At 51.2% G+C, this 22,132-nt stretch overlaps 1 protein-coding gene across 1 annotated transcript in view; it reads right to left on the bottom strand.

Annotated features, from left to right (window-relative positions):
* The window catches only part of LOC140405766 (transmembrane protein 143-like), a gene marked incomplete at its 3' end in the record, with an annotated part of 39,553 nt that extends 17,760 nt beyond the window's left edge, over positions 1 to 21,793 (bottom strand). The window contains exon 1 of the mRNA XM_072494201.1: positions 21,681 to 21,793. The remainder of the gene's footprint in view (positions 1 to 21,680) is intronic.
* Positions 21,794 to 22,132: the final 339 nt, after the last annotated feature.

The raw sequence follows: 22,132 nt of genomic DNA, 5'->3' as shown, positions 1-22,132 counted from the left end.
GGGTGTATCTATCCGTATCTATCGGGGTGTATCTATCCGTATCTATCAGGTTGTATCTCTCCGTATCTATCGGGGTGTCTCTCTACGTATCTATCGGGGTGTATCTCTCCGTATCTATCGGGGTGTATCTCTCCGTATCTATCGGGGTGTATCTCTCCGTATCTATCGGGGTGTATCTCTCCGTATCTATCGGGGTGTATCTCTCCGTATCTATCGGGGTGTATCTCTCCGTATCTATCGGGGAGTATCTCTCCGTATCTATCGGGGTGTCTCTCTCCGTATCTATCGGGGTGTCTCTCTCCGTATCTATCGGGGTGTATCTCTCCGTATCTATCGGGGTGTATCTCTCCGTATCTATCGGGGTGTATCTCTCCGTATCTATCGGGGTGTATCTCTCCGTATCTATCGGGTGTATCTCTCCGTATCTATCGGGGTGTATCTCTCCGTATCTATCGGGGTGTATCTCTCCGTATCTATCGGGGTGTATCTCTCCGTATCTATCGGGGTGTATCTCTCCGTATCTATCGGGGAGTATCTCTCCGTATCTATCAGGGAGTATGTCTCCGTATCTATCGGGGTGTATCTCTCCGTATCTATCGGGGTGTAACTCTCCGTATCTATCGGGGTGTATCTCTCCGTATCTATCAGGGTGTATCTCTCCGTATCTATCGGGGTGTATCTCTCCGTATCTATCGGGGTGTATCACTCCGTATCTATCGGTGTGTATCTCTACGTATCTATCGGGGAGTTTCACTCCGTATCTATCGGGGTGTATCTCCCCGTATCTATCGGGGTGTATCTCTCCGTATCTTTCGGGGTGTATCTCTCCGTATCTATCGGGGTGTATCTCTCCGTATCTATCGGGGTGTATCTCTCCGTAACTATCGGGGTGTCTCTCTCCGTATCTATCGGGGTGCATCTCTCCCTATCTATCGGTGTGTATCTCTCCGTATCTATCGGGGTGTCTCTCTCCGTATCTATCGGGGTGTATCTCTCCGTATCTATCGGGGTGTATCTCTCCATATCTATCGGTGTGTATCTCTCCGTATCTATCGGGGTGTATCTCTCCGTATCTATCGGGGTGTATCTCTCCGTATCTATCGGGGTGTATCTCTCCGTATCTATCGGGGAGTATCTCTCCGTATCTATCGGGGTGTATCTCTCCGTATCTATCGGAGTGTATCTCTCCGTATCTATCGGGGTGTATCTCTCCGTATCTATCGGGGTGTATCTCTCCGTATTTATCGGGGTGTGTCTCTCCGTATCTATCGGGGTGTATCTCTCCGTATCTATCGGGGTGTATATCTCCGTATCTATCGGGGTGTTTCTCTCCGTATCTATCGGGGTGTATCTCTCCGTATCTATCGGGGTGTCTCTCTCCGTGTCTATCGGGGAGTATCTCTCCATATCTATCGAGGTGTATCTCTCCGTATCTATCGGGGTGTATCTCTCCGTATCTATCGGGGAGTATCTCTCCGTATCTATCGGGGTGTATCTCTCCGTATCTATCGGGGTGTATCTCTCCGTATCTATCGGGGTGTATCTCTCTGTATCTATCGGGGAGTATCTCTCCGTATCTATCGGGGTGTATCTCTCCGTATCTATCGGAGTGTATCTCTCCGTATCTATCGGGGTGTATCTCTCCGTATCTATCGGGGTGTATCTCTCCGTATTTATCGGGGTGTGTCTCTCCGTATCTATCGGGGTGTCTCTCTCCGTATCTATCGGGGTGTATATCTCCGTATCTATCGGGGTGTTTCTCTCCGTATCTATCGGGGTGTATCTCTCCGTATCTATCGGGGTGTCTCTCTCCGTATCTATCGGGGAGTATCTCTCCATATCTATCGAGGTGTATCTCTCCGTATCTATCGGGGTGTATCTCTCCGTATCTATCGGGAGTATCTCTCCGTATCTATCGGGGTGTATCTCTCCGTATCTATCGGGGTGTATCTCTCCGTATCTATCGGGGTGTATCTCTCTGTATCTATCGGGGTGTACCTCTCCGTATGTATCGGGGTGTATCTCTCCGTATCTATCGGGGTGTATCTCTCCGTATCTATCGGGGTGTATCTCTCCGTATCTATCGGGGTGTATCTCTCCGTATCTATCGGGGTGTATCTCTCCGTATCTATCGGGGTGTATCTCTCGGTATCTATCGGGGTGCATCTCTCCGTATCTATCGGGGTGTCTCTCTCCGTATCTATCGGGGTGTATCTCTCCGTATCTATCGGGGTGTCTCTCTCCTTATCTATCGGGGTGTATCTCTCCGTATCTATCGGGGAGTATCTCTCCGTATCTATCGGGGTGTATCTCTCCGTATCTATCGGGGTGTATCTCTCTGTCTCTATCAGGGTGTACCTCTCCGTATGTATCGGGGTGTATCTCTCCGTATCTATCGGGGTGTATCTCTCCGTATCTATCGGGGTGTATCTCTCCGTATCTATCGGGGTGTATCTCTCCGTATCTATCGGGGTGTATCTCTCCGTATCTATCGGGGTGTATCTCTCCGTATCTATCGGGGAGTATCTCTCCGTATCTTCGGGGTGTCTCTCTCCGTATCTATCGGGGTGTATCTCTCTGTATCTATCGGGGTGTATCTATCCGTATCTATCGGGGTGTATCTCTCCGTATCTATCGGGGTGTATCTCTCCGTATCTATCGGGGTGTATCTCTCCGTATCTATCGGGGTGTCTCCGTATCTATCGGGGAGTATCTCTCCGTATCTATCGGGGTGTATCTCTCCGTATCTATCGGGGTGTATCTCTCCGTATCTATCGGGGTGTCTCTCTCCGTATCTATCGGGGTGTATCTCTCCGTATCTATCGGGGTGTCTCCGTATCTATCGGGGTGTATCTCTCCGTATCTATCGGGGTGTATCTCTCCGTATCTATCGGGGTGTCTCTCTCCGTATCTATCGGGGTGTATCTCTCCGTATCTATCGGGGTGTATCTCTCCGTATCTATCGGGGTGTATCTCTCCGTATCTATCGGGGTGTATCTCTCCGTATCTATCGGGGAGTATCTCTCCGTATCAATCGGGGTGTCTCTCTCCGTATCTATCGGGGTGTATCTCTCCGTATCTATCGGGGAGTATCTCTCCGTATCTATCGGGGTGTATCTCTCCGTATCTATCGGGGTATCTCTCTCCGTATCTATCGGGGTGTCTCTCTCCGTATCTATCGGGGTGTATCTCTCCGTATCTATCGGGGTGTATCTCTCCGTATCTATCGGGGTATCTCTCTCCGTATCTATCGGGGTGTCTCTCTCCGTGTCTATCGGGGTGTATCACTCCGTATCTATCGGGGTGTATCTCTCCGTATCTATCGGGGTGTATCTCTCCGTATCTATCGGGGTGTATCTCTCCGTATCTATCGGGGAGTATCTCTCCGTATCTATCGGGGTGTATCTCTCCGTATCTATCGGGGTGTCTCTCTCCGTATCTATCGGGGTATCTCTCTCCGTATCTATCGGGGTGTATCTCTCCGTATCTGTGGGGTGTATCTCTCCGTATCTATCGGGGTATCTCTCTCCGTATCTATCGGGGTGTCTCTCTCTGTATCTATCGGGGAGTATCTCTCCGTATCTATCGGGGTGTATCTCTCCGTATCTATCGGGGTGTCTCTCTCCGTATCTATCGGGGTGTCTCTCTCCGTATCTATCGGGGTGTATCTCTCCGTATCTATCGGGGTGTATCTCTCCGTATCTGTGGGGTGTATCTCTCCGTATCTATCGGGGTGTATCTCTCCGTATCTATCGGGGTGTATCTCTCCGTATCTATCGGGGTGTATCTCTCCGTATCTATCGAGGTGTATCTCTCCGTATCTATCGGGGTGTATCTCTCCGTATCTATCGGGGTGTCTCTCTCCGTATCTATCGGGGAGTCTCTCTCCGTATCTATCGGGGTGTCTCTCTCCGTATCTATCGGGGTGTATCTCTCCGTATCTATCGGGGTGTCTCTCTCCGTATCTATCGGGGTGTATCTCTCCGTATCTATCGGGGTGTATCTCTCCGTATCTATCGGGGTGTATCTCTCTGTATCTATCGGGGTGTCTCTCTCCGTATCTATCGGGGTGTCTCTCTCCGTATCTATCGGGGTGTATCTCTCCGTATCTATCGGGGTGTATCTCTCCGTATCTATCGGGGTGTATCTCTCTGTATCTATCGGGGTGTCTCTCTCCGTATCTATCGGGGAGTATCTCTCCGTATCTATCGGGGTGTATCTCTCCGTATCTATCGGGGAGTCTCTCTCCGTATCTATCGGGGTGTATCTCTCCGTATCTATCGGGGAGTCTCTCTCCGTATCTATCGGGGTGTATCTCTCCGTATCTATCGGGGTGTATCTCTCCGTATCTATCGGGGTGTATCTCTCTGTATCTATCGGGGTGTCTCTCTCCGTATCTATCGGGGAGTATCTCTCCGTATCTATCGGGGTGTATCTCTCCGTATCTATCGGGGAGTCTCTCTCCGTATCTATCGGGGTGTCTCTCTCCGTATCTATCGGGGTGTATCTCTCCGTATCTATCGGGGTGTATCTCACCGTATCTATCGGGGAGTATCTCTCCGTATCTATCGGGGAGTCTCTCTCCGTATCTATCGGGGTGTGTCTCTCCGTATCTATCGGGGTGTCTCTCTCCGTATCTATCGGGGTGTATCTCTCCGTATCTATCGGGGAGTATCTCTCCGTATCTATCGGGGTGTATCTCTCCGTATCTATCGGGGTGTATCTCTCCGTATCTATCGGGGTGTACCTCTCCGTATCTATCGGGGTGTATCTCTCCGTATCTATCGGGGTGTATCTCTCGGTATCTATCGGGGTGTATCTCTCCGTATCTATCGGGGTGTATCTCTCCGTATCTATCGGGGTGTATCTCTCCGTATCTATCGGGGTGTATCTCTCCGTATCTATCGGGGTGTATCTCTCCGTATCTATCGGGGTGTCTCTCTCCGTATCTATCGGGGTGTATCTCTCCGTATCTATCGGGGTGTATCTCTCCGTATCTATCGGGGTGTACCTCTCAGTATCTATCGGGGTGTATCTCTCCGTATCTATCGGGGTGTCTCTCTCCGTATCTATCGGGGTGTCTCTCTCCGTATCTATCGGGGTGTATCTCTCCGTATCTATCGGGGTGTCTCTCTCCGTATCTATCGGGGTGTATCTCTCGGTATCTATCGGGGTGTATCTCTCCGTATCTATCGGGGTGTATCTCTCCGTATCTATCGGGGTGTATCTCTCCGTATCTATCGGGGTGTGTCTCTCCGTATCTATCGGGGTGTATCTCTCCGTATCTATCGGGGTGTATCTCTCCGTATCTATCGGGGTGTGTCTCTCCGTATCTATCGGGGTGTGTCTCTCCGTATCTATCGGGGTGTATCTCTCGGTATCTATCGGGGTGTATCTCTCCGTATCTATCGGGGTGTATCTCTCCGTATCTATCGGGGTGTATCTCTACGTATCTATCGGGGTGTGTCTCTCCGTATCTATCGGGGTGTATCTCTCCGTATCTATCGGGGTGTATCTCTCCGTATCTATCGGGGTGTATCTCTCCGTATCTATCGGGGTGTATCTCTCCGTATCTATCGGGGTGTATCTCTCCGTATCTATCGGGGTGTATCTCTCCGTATCTATCGGGGTGTATCTCTCCGTATCTATCGGGGTGTGTCTCTCCGTATCTATCGGGGTGTATCTCTCGGTATCTATCGGGGTGTATCTCTCCGTATCTATCGGGGTGTATCTCTCCGTATCTATCGGGGTGTATCTCTCCGTATCTATCGGGGTGTATCTCTCCGTATCTATCGGGGTGTATCTCTCCGTATCTATCGGGGTGTATCTCTCCGTATCTATCGGGGTGTATCTCTCCGTATCTATCGGGGTGTATCTCTCCGTATCTATCGGGGTGTATCTCTCCGTATCTATCGGGGTGTATCTCTCCGTATCTATCGGGGTGTATCTCTCCGTATCTATCGGGGTGTATCTCTCCGTATCTATCGGGGTGTGTCTCTCCGTATCTATCGGGGTGTATCTCTCGGTATCTATCGGGGTGTATCTCTCCGTATCTATCGGGGTGTATCTCTCCGTATCTATCGGGGTGTATCTCTCCGTATCTATCGGGGTGTGTCTCTCCGTATCTATCGGGGTGTATCTCTCCGTATCTATCGGGGTGTATCTCTCCGTATCTATCGGGGTGTATCTCTCCGTATCTATCGGGGTGTATCTCTCCGTATCTATCGGGGTGTATCTCCCCGTATCTATCGGGGTGCATCTCTCCGTATCTATCGGGGTGTATCTCTCCGTATCTATCGGGGTGTACCTCTCCGTATCTATCGGGGTGTATCTCTCCGTATCTATCGGGGTGTATCTCTCCGTATCTATCGGGGTGTATCTCTCCGTATCTATCGGGGTGTGTCTCTCCGTATCTATCGGGGTGTATCTCTCCGTATCTATCGGGGTGTGTCTCTCCGTATCTATCGGGGTGTATCTCTCCGTATCTATCGGGGTGTATCTCTCCGTATCTATCGGGGTGTATCACTCCGTATCTATCGGGGAGTCTCTCTCCGTATCTATCGGGGAGTATCTCTCCGTATCTATCGGGGTGTCTCTCTCCGTATCTATCGGGGTGTATCTCTCCGTATCTATCGGGGTGTATCTCCCCGTATCTATCGGGGTGCATCTCTCCGTATCTATCGGGGTGTATCTCTCCGTATCTATCGGGGTGTACCTCTCCGTATCTATCGGGGTGTATCTCTCCGTATCTATCGGGGTGTATCTCTCCGTATCTATCGGGGTGTATCTCTCCGTATCTATCGGGGTGTGTCTCTCCGTATCTATCGGGGTGTATCTCTCCGTATCTATCGGGGTGTGTCTCTCCGTATCTATCGGGGTGTATCTCTCCGTATCTATCGGGGTGTATCTCTCCGTATCTATCGGGGAGTATCTCTCCGTATCTATCGGGTGTATCTCTCCGTATCTATCGGGGTGTATCTCTCCGTATCTATCGGGGTGTATCTCTCCGTATCTATCGGGGTGTCTCTCCGTATCTATCGGGGAGTATCTCTCCGTATCTATCGGTGTGTATCTCTCCGTATCTATCGGGGTGTGTCTCTCCGTATCTATCGGGGTGTATCTCTCCGTATCTATCGGGGTGTATCTCTCCGTATCTATCGGGGTGTATCTCTCCGTATCTATCGGGGTGTCTCTCTCGGTATCTATCGGGGTGTATCTCTCCGTATCTATTGGGGTGTCTCTCTCCGTATCTATCGGGTGTATCTCTCCGTATCTATCGGGGTGTATCTCTCCGTATCTATCGGGGTGTATCTCTCCATATCTATCGGGGTGTGTCTCTCCGTATCTATCGGGGTGTATCTCTCTGTATCTATCGGGGTGTATCTCTCCGTATCTATCGGGGTGTCTCTCTCCGTATCTATCGGGGTGTATCTCTCCGTATCTATCGGGGTGTATCTCTCCGTATCTATCGGGGTGTATCTCTCCATATCTATCGGGGTGTATCTCTCCGTATCTATCGGGGTGTATCTCTCCGTATCTATCGGGGTGTATCTCTCCGTATCTATCGGGGTGTCTCTCCGTATCTATCGGGGAGTATCTCTCCGTATCTATCGGGGTGTATCTCTCCGTATCTATCGGGGTGTGTCTCTCCGTATCTATCGGGGTGTGTCTCTCCGTATCTATCGGGGTGTATCTCTCCCTATCTATCGGGGTGTATCTCTCCGTATCTATCGGGGTGTCTCTCTCCGTATCTATCGGGGTGTATCTCTCTGTATCTATCGGGGTGTATCTCTCCGTATCTATCGGGGTGTATCTCTCCGTATCTATCGGGGTGTATCTCTCCGTATCTATCGGGGTGTATCTCTCCGTATCTATCGGGGTGTATCTCTCCGTATCTATCGGGGAGTATCTCTCCGTATCTATCGGGGTGTATCTCTCCGTATCTATCGGGGTGTATCTCTCCGTATCTGTGGGGTGTCTCTCTCCGTATCTATCGGGGTGTATCTCTCCGTATCTATCGGGGTGCATCTCTCCGTATCTATCGGTGTGTATCTCTCCGTATCTATCGGGGTGTATCTCTCCGTATCTATCGGTGTGTATCTCTCCGTATCTATCGGGGTGCATCTCTCCGTATCTATCGGTGTGTATCTCTCCGTATCTATCGGGGTGCATCTCTCCGTATCTATCGGTGTGTATCTCTCCGTATCTATCGGTGTGTATCTCTCCGTATCTATCGGGGTGCATCTCTCCGTATCTATCGGTGTGTATCTCTCCGTATCTATCGGTGTGTATCTCTCCGTATCTATCGGGGTGTATCTCTCCGTATCTATCGGGGTGTATCTCTCCGTATCTATCGGGGTGTCTCTCTCCGTATCTATCGGGGTGCATCTCTCCGTATCTATCGGGGTGTATCTCTCCGTATCTATCGGGGTGTATCTCTCCGTATCTATCGGGGTGTCTCTCTCCGTATCTATCGGGGTGTATCTCTCCGTATCTATCGGGGTGTATCTCTCCGTATCTATCGGGGTGTATCTCTCCGTATCTATCGGGGTGTCTCTCTCCGTATCTATCGGGGTGTATCTCTCCGTATCTATCGGGGTGTATCTCTCCGTATCTATCGGGGTGTTTCTCTCCGTATCTATCGGGGTGTATCTCTCCGTATCTATCGGGGTGTATCTCTCCGTATCTATCGGGGTGTATCTCTCCGTATCTATCGGGGTGTCTCTCTCCGTATCTATCGGGGTGCATCTCTCCGTATCTATCGGGGTATATCTCTCCGTATCTATCGGGGTGTATCTCTCCGTATCTATCGGGGTGTATCTCTCCGTATCTATCGGGGTGTATCTCTCCGTATCTATCGGGGTGTCTCTCTCCGTATCTATCGGGGTGTATCTCTCCGTATCTATCGGGGTGTATCTCTCCGTATCTATCGGGGTGTATCTCTCCGTATCTATCGGGGTGTCTCTCTCCGTATCTATCGGGGTGTATCTCTCCGTATCTATCGGGGGGTATCTCTCCGTATCTATCGGGGAGTATCTCTCCGTATCTATCGGGGTGTATCTCTCCGTATCTATCGGGTGTATCTCTCCGTATCTATCGGGGTGTATCTCTCCGTATCTATCGGGGTGTATCTCTCCGTATCTATCGGGGTGTATCTCTCCGTATCTATCGGGGTGTACCTCTCCGTATCTATCGGGGTGTATCTCTCCGTATCTATCGGGGTGTCTCTCTCCGTATCTATCGGGGTGTATCTCTCCGTATCTATCGGGGTGTATCTCTCCGTATCTATCGGGGTGTAACTCTCCGTATCTATCGGGGTGTATCTCTCCGTATCTATCGGGGTGTCTCTCTCCGTATCTATCGGGGTGTATCTCTCCGTATCTATCGGGGTGTATCTCTCCGTATCTATCGGGGTATCTCTCTCCGTATCTATCGGGGTGTATCTCTCCGTATCTATCGGGGGGTATCTCTCCGTATCTATCGGGGAGTATCTCTCCGTATCTATCGGGGTGTATCTCTCCGTATCTATCGGGGTGTATCTCTCCGTATCTATCGGGGTGTATCTCTCCGTATCTATCGGGGTGTATCTCTCCGTATCTATCGGGGTGTATCTCTCCGTATCTATCGGGGTGTATCTCTCCGTATCTATCGGGGTGTATCTCTCCGTATCTATCGGGGTGTATCTCTCCGTATCTATCGGGGTGTATCTCTCCGTATCTATCGGGGTGTATCTCTCCGTATCTATCGGGGTGTATCTCTCCGTATCTATCGGGGTGTATCTCTCCGTATCTATCGGGGTGTATCTCTCCGTATCTATCGGGGTGTATCTCTCCGTATCTATCGGGGTGTATCTCTCCGTATCTATCGGGGTGTATCTCTCCGTATCTATCGGGGTGTATCTCTCCGTATCTATCGGGGTGTATCTCTCCGTATCTATCGGGGTGTATCTCTCCGTATCTATCGGGGTGTATCTCTCCGTATCTATCGGGGTGTATCTCTCCGTATCTATCGGGTGTCTCTCTCCGTATCTATCGGGGAGTATCTCTCCGTATCTATCGGGGTGTATCTCTCCGTATCTATCGGGGTGTATCTCTCCGTATCTATCGGGGTGTATCTCTCCGTATCTATCGGGGTGTATCTCTCCGTATCTATCGGGGTGTCTCTCTCCGTATCTATCGGGGTGTATCTCTCCGTATCTATCGGGGTGTATCTCTCCGTATCTATCGGGATGTATCTCTCCGTATCTATCGGGGTGTCTCTCTCCGTATCTATCGGGGTGTATCTCTCCGTATCTATCGGGATGTATCTCTCCGTATCTATCGGGGTGTATCTCTCCGTATCTATCGGGGTGTATCTCTCCGTATCTATCGGGGTGTATCTCTCCGTATCTATCGGGGTGTATCTCTCCGTATCTATCGGGGAGTATCTCTCTGTATCTATCGGGGTGTATCTCTCCGTATCTATCGGGGTGTATCTCTCCGTATCTATCGGGGTGTATCTCTCCGTATCTATCGGGGAGTATCTCTCCGTATCTATCGGGGTGTCTCTCTCCGTATCTATCGGGGTGTATCTCTCCGTATCGATCGGGGTGTATCTCTCCGTATCTATCGGGGTGTATCTCTCCGTATCTATCGGGGTGTATCTCTCCGTATCTATCGGGGAGTATCTCTCCGTATCTATCGGGGTGTCTCTCTCCGTATCTATCGGGGTGTCTCTCTCCGTATCTATCGGGGAGTATCTCTCCGTATCTATCGGGGTGTATCTCTCCGTATCTATCGGGGTGTATCTCTCCGTATCTATCGGGGTGTATCTCTCCGTATCTATCGGGGTATCTCTCTCCGTATCTATCGGGGTGTCTCTCTCCGTATCTATCGGGGTGTCTCTCTCCGTATCTATCGGGGTGTGTCTCTCCGTATCTATCGGGATGTATCTCTCCGTATCTATCGGGGTGTATCTCTCCGTATCTATCGGGGTGTATCTCTCCGTATCTATCGGGGTGTATCTCTCCGTATCTATCGGGATGTATCTCTCCGTATCTATCGGGGTGTATCTCTCCGTATCTATCGGGGTGTATCTCTCCGTATCTATCAGGATGTATCTCTCCGTATCTATCGGGGTGTATCTCTCCGTATCTATCGGGGTGTATCTCTCCGTATCTATCGGGGTGTATCTCTCCGTATCTATCGGGGTGTCTCTCTCCGTATCTATCGGGGTGTATCTCTCCGTATCTATCGGGGTGTCTCTCTCCGTATCTATCAGGGTGTCTCTCTCCGTATCTATCGGGGTGTCTCCGTATCTATCGGGGTGTATCTCTCCGTATCTATCGGGGTGTCTCTCTCCGTATCTATCGGGGAGTATCTCTCCGTATCTATCGGGGAGTATCTCTCCGTATCTATCGGGGAGTATCTCTCCGTATCTATCGGGGAGTATCTCTCCGTATCTATCGGGGAGTATCTCTCCGTATCTATCGGGGAGTATCTCTCCGTATCTATCGGGGAGTATCTCTCCGTATCTATCGGGGTGTCTCTCTCCGTATCTATCGGGGTGTATCTCTCCGTATCTATCGGGGTGTCTCTCTCCGTATCTATCGGGGAGTATCTCTCCGTATCTATCGGGGTGTATCTCTCCGTATCTATCGGGGTGTCTCTCTCCGTATCTATCGGGGTGTATCTCTCCGTATCTATCGGGGTGTATCTCTCCGTATCTATCGGGGTGTCTCTCTCCGTATCTATCGGGGAGTATCTCTCCGTATCTATCGGGGTGTATCTCTCCGTATCTATCGGGGTGTCTCTCTCCGTATCTATCGGGGAGTATCTCTCCGTATCTATCGGGGAGTATCTCTCCGTATCTATCGGGGAGTATCTCTCCGTATCTATCGGGGAGTATCTCTCCGTATCTATCGGGGTGTATCTCTCCGTATCTATCGGGGTGTCTCTCTCCGTATCTATCGGGGAGTATCTCTCCGTATCTATCGGGGAGTATCTCTCCGTATCTATCGGGGTGTATCACTCCGTATCTATCGGGGAGTATCTCTCCGTATCTATCGGGGAGTATCTCTCCGTATCTATCGGGGTGTCTCTCTCCGTATCTATCGGTGTGTATCTCTCCGTATCTATCGGGGAGTATCTCTCCGTATCTATCGGGGAGTATCTCTCCGTATCTATCGGGGAGTATCTCTCCGTATCTATCGGGGTGTATCTCTCCGTATCTATCGGGGAGTATCTCTTCGTATCTATCGGGGTGTATCTCTCCGTATCTATCGGGGTGTCTCTCTCCGTATCTATCGGGGTGTATCTCTCCGTATCTATCGGGGTGTATCTCTCCGTATCTATCGGGGTGTATCTCTCCGTATCTATCGGGGAGTATCTCTCCGTATCTATCGGGTGTATCTCTCCGTATCTATCGGGGTGTATCTCTCCGTATCTATCGGGGTGTATCTCTCCGTATCTATCGGGGAGTATCTCTCCGTATCTATCGGGGTGTATCACTCCGTATCTATCGGGGAGTATCTCTCCGTATCTATCGGGGAGTATCTCTCCGTATCTATCGGGGTGTCTCTCTCCGTATCTATCGGTGTGTATCTCTCCGTATCTATCGGGGAGTATCTCTCCGTATCTATCGGGGAGTATCTCTCCGTATCTATCGGGGAGTATCTCTCCGTATCTATCGGGGTGTATCTCTCCGTATCTATCGGGGAGTATCTCTCCGTATCTATCGGGGTGTATCTCTCCGTATCTATCGGGGTGTATCTCTCCGTATCTATCGGGGTGTCTCTCTCCGTATCTATCGGGGTGTCTCTCTCCGTATCTATCGGGGTGTATCTCTCCGTATCTATCGGGGTGTATCTCTCCGTATCTATCGGTGTGTATCTCTCCGTATCTATCGGGGAGTATCTCTCCGTATCTATCGGGTGTATCTCTCCGTATCTATCGGGTGTATCTCTCCGTATCTATCGGGTGTATCTCTCCGTATCTATCGGGTGTATCTCTCCGTATCTATCGGTGTGTATCTCTCCGTATCTATCGGGGTGTCTCTCTCCGTATCTATCGGGGTGTATCTCTCCGTATCTATCGGGGTGTATCTCTCCGTATCTATCGGGGAGTATCTCTCCGTATCTATCGGGGTGTCTCTCTCCGTATCTATCGGGGTGTCTCTCTCCGTATCTATCGGGGAGTATCTCTCCGTATCTATCGGGGTGTCTCTCTCCGTATCTATCGGGGTGTCTCTCTCCGTATCTATCGGGGAGTATCTCTCCGTATCTATCGGGGTGTCTCTCTCCGTATCTATCGGGGTGTCTCTCTCCGTATCTATCGGGGAGTATCTCTCCGTATCTATCGGGGTGTGTCTCTCCGTATCTATCGGGGTGTCTCTCTCCGTATCTATCGGGGTGTCTCTCTCCGTATCTATCGGGGTGTCTCTCTCCGTATCTATCGGGGTGTATCTCTCCGTATCTATCGGGGTGTCTCTCTCCGTATCTATCGGGTGTATCTCTCCGTATCTATCGGGGTGTATCTCTCCGTATCTATCGGGGTGTCTCTCTCCGTATCTATCGGGGTGTATCTCTCCGTATCTATCGGGGTGTCTCTCTCCGTATCTATCGGGTGTATCTCTCCGTATCTATCGGGGTGTATCTCTCCGTATCTATCGGGGTGTATCTCTCCGTATCTATCGGGGAGTATCTCTCCGTATCTATCGGGGTGTATCTCTCCGTATCTATCGGGGTGTCTCTCTCCGTATCTATCGGGGAGTATCTCTCCGTATCTATCGGGGTGTCTCTCTCCGTATCTATCGGGGTGTATCTCTCCGTATCTATCGGGGTGTCTCTCTCCGTATCTATCGGGTGTATCTCTCCGTATCTATCGGGGTGTATCACTCCGTATCTATCGGGGTGTATCTCTCCGTATCTATCGGGGTGTCTCTCTCCGTATCTATCGGGGTGTATCTCTCCGTATCTATCGGGGTGTCTCTCTCCGTATCTATCGGGGTGTATCTCTCCGTATCTATCGGGGTGTATCTCTCCGTATCTATCGGGTGTATCACTCCGTATCTATCGGGTGTATCTCTCCGTATCTATCGGGGTGTATCTCTCCGTATCTATCGGGGTGTATCTCTCCGTATCTATCGGGGTGTATCTCTCCGTATCTATCGGGGTGTATCTCTCCGTATCTATCGGGTGTATCACTCCGTATCTATCGGGGAGTATCTCTCCGTATCTATCGGGGTGTATCTCTCCGTATCTATCGGGGTGTGTCTCTCCGTATCTATCGGGGTGTGTCTCTCCGTATCTATCGGGGTGTATCTCTCCCTATCTATCGGGGTGTATCTCTCCGTATCTATCGGGGTGTCTCTCTCCGTATCTATCGGGGTGTATCTCTCTGTATCTATCGGGGTGTATCTCTCCGTATCTATCGGGGTGTATCTCTCCGTATCTATCGGGGTGTATCTCTCCGTATCTATCGGGGTGTATCTCTCCGTATCTATCGGGGTGTATCTCTCCGTATCTATCGGGGAGTATCTCTCCGTATCTATCGGGGTGTATCTCTCCGTATCTATCGGGGTGTATCTCTCCGTATCTGTGGGGTGTCTCTCTCCGTATCTATCGGGGTGTATCTCTCCGTATCTATCGGGGTGCATCTCTCCGTATCTATCGGTGTGTATCTCTCCGTATCTATCGGGGTGTATCTCTCCGTATCTATCGGTGTGTATCTCTCCGTATCTATCGGGGTGCATCTCTCCGTATCTATCGGTGTGTATCTCTCCGTATCTATCGGGGTGCATCTCTCCGTATCTATCGGTGTGTATCTCTCCGTATCTATCGGTGTGTATCTCTCCGTATCTATCGGGGTGCATCTCTCCGTATCTATCGGTGTGTATCTCTCCGTATCTATCGGTGTGTATCTCTCCGTATCTATCGGGGTGTATCTCTCCGTATCTATCGGGGTGTATCTCTCCGTATCTATCGGGGTGTCTCTCTCCGTATCTATCGGGGTGCATCTCTCCGTATCTATCGGGGTGTATCTCTCCGTATCTATCGGGGTGTATCTCTCCGTATCTATCGGGGTGTCTCTCTCCGTATCTATCGGGGTGTATCTCTCCGTATCTATCGGGGTGTATCTCTCCGTATCTATCGGGGTGTATCTCTCCGTATCTATCGGGGTGTCTCTCTCCGTATCTATCGGGGTGTATCTCTCCGTATCTATCGGGGTGTATCTCTCCGTATCTATCGGGGTGTTTCTCTCCGTATCTATCGGGGTGTATCTCTCCGTATCTATCGGGGTGTATCTCTCCGTATCTATCGGGGTGTATCTCTCCGTATCTATCGGGGTGTCTCTCTCCGTATCTATCGGGGTGCATCTCTCCGTATCTATCGGGGTATATCTCTCCGTATCTATCGGGGTGTATCTCTCCGTATCTATCGGGGTGTATCTCTCCGTATCTATCGGGGTGTATCTCTCCGTATCTATCGGGGTGTCTCTCTCCGTATCTATCGGGGTGTATCTCTCCGTATCTATCGGGGTGTATCTCTCCGTATCTATCGGGGTGTATCTCTCCGTATCTATCGGGGTGTCTCTCTCCGTATCTATCGGGGTGTATCTCTCCGTATCTATCGGGGGGTATCTCTCCGTATCTATCGGGGAGTATCTCTCCGTATCTATCGGGGTGTATCTCTCCGTATCTATCGGGTGTATCTCTCCGTATCTATCGGGGTGTATCTCTCCGTATCTATCGGGGTGTATCTCTCCGTATCTATCGGGGTGTATCTCTCCGTATCTATCGGGGTGTACCTCTCCGTATCTATCGGGGTGTATCTCTCCGTATCTATCGGGGTGTCTCTCTCCGTATCTATCGGGGTGTATCTCTCCGTATCTATCGGGGTGTATCTCTCCGTATCTATCGGGGTGTAACTCTCCGTATCTATCGGGGTGTATCTCTCCGTATCTATCGGGGTGTCTCTCTCCGTATCTATCGGGGTGTATCTCTCCGTATCTATCGGGGTGTATCTCTCCGTATCTATCGGGGTATCTCTCTCCGTATCTATCGGGGTGTATCTCTCCGTATCTATCGGGGGGTATCTCTCCGTATCTATCGGGGAGTATCTCTCCGTATCTATCGGGGTGTATCTCTCCGTATCTATCGGGGTGTATCTCTCCGTATCTATCGGGGTGTATCTCTCCGTATCTATCGGGGTGTATCTCTCCGTATCTATCGGGGTGTATCTCTCCGTATCTATCGGGGTGTATCTCTCCGTATCTATCGGGGTGTATCTCTCCGTATCTATCGGGGTGTATCTCTCCGTATCTATCGGGGTGTATCTCTCCGTATCTATCGGGGTGTATCTCTCCGTATCTATCGGGGTGTATCTCTCCGTATCTATCGGGGTGTATCTCTCCGTATCTATCGGGGTGTATCTCTCCGTATCTATCGGGGTGTATCTCTCCGTATCTATCGGGGTGTATCTCTCCGTATCTATCGGGGTGTATCTCTCCGTATCTATCGGGGTGTATCTCTCCGTATCTATCGGGGTGTATCTCTCCGTATCTATCGGGGTGTATCTCTCCGTATCTATCGGGGTGTATCTCTCCGTATCTATCGGGGTGTATCTCTCCGTATCTATCGGGTGTCTCTCTCCGTATCTATCGGGGAGTATCTCTCCGTATCTATCGGGGTGTATCTCTCCGTATCTATCGGGGTGTATCTCTCCGTATCTATCGGGGTGTATCTCTCCGTATCTATCGGGGTGTATCTCTCCGTATCTATCGGGGTGTCTCTCTCCGTATCTATCGGGGTGTATCTCTCCGTATCTATCGGGGTGTATCTCTCCGTATCTATCGGGATGTATCTCTCCGTATCTATCGGGGTGTCTCTCTCCGTATCTATCGGGGTGTATCTCTCCGTATCTATCGGGATGTATCTCTCCGTATCTATCGGGGTGTATCTCTCCGTATCTATCGGGGTGTATCTCTCCGTATCTATCGGGGTGTATCTCTCCGTATCTATCGGGGTGTATCTCTCCGTATCTATCGGGGTGTATCTCTCCGTATCTATCGGGGAGTATCTCTCTGTATCTATCGGGGTGTATCTCTCCGTATCTATCGGGGTGTATCTCTCCGTATCTATCGGGGTGTATCTCTCCGTATCTATCGGGGAGTATCTCTCCGTATCTATCGGGGTGTCTCTCTCCGTATCTATCGGGGTGTATCTCTCCGTATCGATCGGGGTGTATCTCTCCGTATCTATCGGGGTGTATCTCTCCGTATCTATCGGGGTGTATCTCTCCGTATCTATCGGGGAGTATCTCTCCGTATCTATCGGGGTGTCTCTCTCCGTATCTATCGGGGTGTCTCTCTCCGTATCTATCGGGGAGTATCTCTCCGTATCTATCGGGGTGTATCTCTCCGTATCTATCGGGGTGTATCTCTCCGTATCTATCGGGGTGTATCTCTCCGTATCTATCGGGGTATCTCTCTCCGTATCTATCGGGGTGTCTCTCTCCGTATCTATCGGGGTGTCTCTCTCCGTATCTATCGGGGTGTGTCTCTCCGTATCTATCGGGATGTATCTCTCCGTATCTATCGGGGTGTATCTCTCCGTATCTATCGGGGTGTATCTCTCCGTATCTATCGGGGTGTATCTCTCCGTATCTATCGGGATGTATCTCTCCGTATCTATCGGGGTGTATCTCTCCGTATCTATCGGGGTGTATCTCTCCGTATCTATCAGGATGTATCTCTCCGTATCTATCGGGGTGTATCTCTCCGTATCTATCGGGGTGTATCTCTCCGTATCTATCGGGGTGTATCTCTCCGTATCTATCGGGGTGTCTCTCTCCGTATCTATCGGGGTGTATCTCTCCGTATCTATCGGGGTGTCTCTCTCCGTATCTATCAGGGTGTCTCTCTCCGTATCTATCGGGGTGTCTCCGTATCTATCGGGGTGTATCTCTCCGTATCTATCGGGGTGTCTCTCTCCGTATCTATCGGGGAGTATCTCTCCGTATCTATCGGGGAGTATCTCTCCGTATCTATCGGGGAGTATCTCTCCGTATCTATCGGGGAGTATCTCTCCGTATCTATCGGGGAGTATCTCTCCGTATCTATCGGGGAGTATCTCTCCGTATCTATCGGGGAGTATCTCTCCGTATCTATCGGGGTGTCTCTCTCCGTATCTATCGGGGTGTATCTCTCCGTATCTATCGGGGTGTCTCTCTCCGTATCTATCGGGGAGTATCTCTCCGTATCTATCGGGGTGTATCTCTCCGTATCTATCGGGGTGTCTCTCTCCGTATCTATCGGGGTGTATCTCTCCGTATCTATCGGGGTGTATCTCTCCGTATCTATCGGGGTGTCTCTCTCCGTATCTATCGGGGAGTATCTCTCCGTATCTATCGGGGTGTATCTCTCCGTATCTATCGGGGTGTCTCTCTCCGTATCTATCGGGGAGTATCTCTCCGTATCTATCGGGGAGTATCTCTCCGTATCTATCGGGGAGTATCTCTCCGTATCTATCGGGGAGTATCTCTCCGTATCTATCGGGGTGTATCTCTCCGTATCTATCGGGGTGTCTCTCTCCGTATCTATCGGGGAGTATCTCTCCGTATCTATCGGGGAGTATCTCTCCGTATCTATCGGGGTGTATCACTCCGTATCTATCGGGGAGTATCTCTCCGTATCTATCGGGGAGTATCTCTCCGTATCTATCGGGGTGTCTCTCTCCGTATCTATCGGTGTGTATCTCTCCGTATCTATCGGGGAGTATCTCTCCGTATCTATCGGGGTGTCTCTCTCCGTATCTATCGGGGAGTATCTCTCCGTATCTATCGGGGTGTATCTCTCCGTATCTATCGGGGTGTCTCTCTCCGTATCTATCGGGGTGTATCTCTCCGTATCTATCGGGGTGTATCTCTCCGTATCTATCGGGGTGTCTCTCTCCGTATCTATCGGGGAGTATCTCTCCGTATCTATCGGGGTGTATCTCTCCGTATCTATCGGGGTGTCTCTCTCCGTATCTATCGGGGAGTATCTCTCCGTATCTATCGGGGAGTATCTCTCCGTATCTATCGGGGAGTATCTCTCCGTATCTATCGGGGAGTATCTCTCCGTATCTATCGGGGTGTATCTCTCCGTATCTATCGGGGTGTCTCTCTCCGTATCTATCGGGGAGTATCTCTCCGTATCTATCGGGGAGTATCTCTCCGTATCTATCGGGGTGTATCACTCCGTATCTATCGGGGAGTATCTCTCCGTATCTATCGGGGAGTATCTCTCCGTATCTATCGGGGTGTCTCTCTCCGTATCTATCGGTGTGTATCTCTCCGTATCTATCGGGGAGTATCTCTCCGTATCTATCGGGGAGTATCTCTCCGTATCTATCGGGGAGTATCTCTCCGTATCTATCGGGGTGTATCTCTCCGTATCTATCGGGGAGTATCTCTCCGTATCTATCGGGGTGTATCTCTCCGTATCTATCGGGGTGTCTCTCTCCGTATCTATCGGGGTGTATCTCTCCGTATCTATCGGGGTGTATCTCTCCGTATCTATCGGGGTGTATCTCTCCGTATCTATCGGGGAGTATCTCTCCGTATCTATCGGGTGTATCTCTCCGTATCTATCGGGGTGTATCTCTCCGTATCTATCGGGGTGTATCTCTCCGTATCTATCGGGGAGTATCTCTCCGTATCTATCGGGGTGTATCACTCCGTATCTATCGGGGAGTATCTCTCCGTATCTATCGGGGAGTATCTCTCCGTATCTATCGGGGTGTCTCTCTCCGTATCTATCGGTGTGTATCTCTCCGTATCTATCGGGGAGTATCTCTCCGTATCTATCGGGGAGTATCTCTCCGTATCTATCGGGGAGTATCTCTCCGTATCTATCGGGGTGTATCTCTCCGTATCTATTGGGGAGTATCTCTCCGTATCTATCGGGGTGTATCTCTCCGTATCTATCGGGGTGTATCTCTCCGTATCTATCGGGGTGTCTCTCTCCGTATCTATCGGGGTGTCTCTCTCCGTATCTATCGGGGTGTATCTCTCCGTATCTATCGGGGTGTATCTCTCCGTATCTATCGGTGTGTATCTCTCCGTATCTATCGGGGAGTATCTCTCCGTATCTATCGGGTGTATCTCTCCGTATCTATCGGGTGTATCTCTCCGTATCTATCGGGTGTATCTCTCCGTATCTATCGGGTGTATCTCTCCGTATCTATCGGTGTGTATCTCTCCGTATCTATCGGGGTGTCTCTCTCCGTATCTATCGGGGTGTATCTCTCCGTATCTATCGGGGTGTATCTCTCCGTATCTATCGGGGAGTATCTCTCCGTATCTATCGGGGTGTCTCTCTCCGTATCTATCGGGGTGTCTCTCTCCGTATCTATCGGGGAGTATCTCTCCGTATCTATCGGGGTGTCTCTCTCCGTATCTATCGGGGTGTCTCTCTCCGTATCTATCGGGGAGTATCTCTCCGTATCTATCGGGGTGTCTCTCTCCGTATCTATCGGGGTGTCTCTCTCCGTATCTATCGGGGAGTATCTCTCCGTATCTATCGGGGTGTGTCTCTCCGTATCTATCGGGGTGTCTCTCTCCGTATCTATCGGGGTGTCTCTCTCCGTATCTATCGGGGTGTCTCTCTCCGTATCTATCGGGGTGTATCTCTCCGTATCTATCGGGGTGTCTCTCTCCGTATCTATCGGGTGTATCTCTCCGTATCAATCGGGGTGTATCTCTCCGTATCTATCGGGGTGTCTCTCTCCGTATCTATCGGGGTGTATCTCTCCGTATCTATCGGGGTGTCTCTCTCCGTATCTATCGGGTGTATCTCTCCGTATCTATCGGGGTGTATCTCTCCGTATCTATCGGGGTGTATCTCTCCGTATCTATCGGGGAGTATCTCTCCGTATCTATCGGGGTGTATCTCTCCGTATCTATCGGGGTGTCTCTCTCCGTATCTATCGGGGAGTATCTCTCCGTATCTATCGGGGTGTCTCTCTCCGTATCTATCGGGGTGTATCTCTCCGTATCTATCGGGGTGTCTCTCTCCGTATCTATCGGGTGTATCTCTCCGTATCTATCGGGGTGTATCACTCCGTATCTATCGGGGTGTATCTCTCCGTATCTATCGGGGTGTCTCTCTCCGTATCTATCGGGGTGTATCTCTCCGTATCTATCGGGGTGTCTCTCTCCGTATCTATCGGGGTGTATCTCTCCGTATCTATCGGGGTGTATCTCTCCGTATCTATCGGGTGTATCACTCCGTATCTATCGGGTGTATCTCTCCGTATCTATCGGGGTGTATCTCTCCGTATCTATCGGGTGTATCTCTCCCTCTCCATATCTGCCCTCGGTGACGCAATGCCATTATGACGCACTGTCATTGTGACGCCGGCTGCCGAGCCCGCGGCTGCGCACTGTCATTGTGACGCCGGCTGCCGTGCCCGCGGCTGCGCAGTGTCATTGTGACGCCGGCTGCCGTGCCCGCGGCTGCGCACTGTCATTGTGACGCCGGCTGCCGTGCCCGCGGCTGCGCAGTGTCATTGTGACGCCGGCCGCCGTGCCCGCGGCTGCGCACTGTCATTGTGACGCCGGCCGCCGTGCCCGCGGCTGCGCAGTGTGTGCCCTCCGGCCGCCGGGGCGGGGGGGGAGCGGGAAATGGCGCCTCCTGCCCCCGGGGGTGGCGGAGACTCACCCGGCGGCCTGGTTCTGTCCTCAGTGTGTGACCCGGCCTCTGTCCGCCCCGGCCCCGCCGTACCACCAGCGACCCGCCCGCAGCTACATCCGGGGCCAGGCAGGGGGCGGGGCCATGGAAACGGCACAATGGGAGTCATGGTAACCAGTGTCTGGGGGGAGGGGGGACAATGGGAATCATGGTAACCAGTGTCTGGGGGGAGGGGGGGACAATGGGAGTCATGGTAACCAGTGTCTGGGGGGGAGGGGACAATGGGAGTCATGGTAACCAGTGTCTGGGGGGAGGGGGGACAATGGGAGTCATGGTAACCAGTGTCTGGGGGAGGGGGACAATGGGAGTCATGGTAACCAGTGTCTGGGGGAGGGGGGACAATGGGAGTCATGGTAACCCGTGTCTGGGGGGGGAGGGGGGACAATGGGAGTCATGGTAACCAGTGTCTGGGGGGAGGGGGG

The sequence above is a fragment of the Scyliorhinus torazame genome, unplaced genomic scaffold (assembly GCF_047496885.1).
Source record: "Scyliorhinus torazame isolate Kashiwa2021f unplaced genomic scaffold, sScyTor2.1 scaffold_205, whole genome shotgun sequence".
NCBI lineage: Eukaryota > Metazoa > Chordata > Chondrichthyes > Carcharhiniformes > Scyliorhinidae > Scyliorhinus > Scyliorhinus torazame.
The sequence above is the reverse complement of the archived record's forward strand: the minus strand, read 5'-3'. Positions and strand labels throughout refer to the sequence as shown.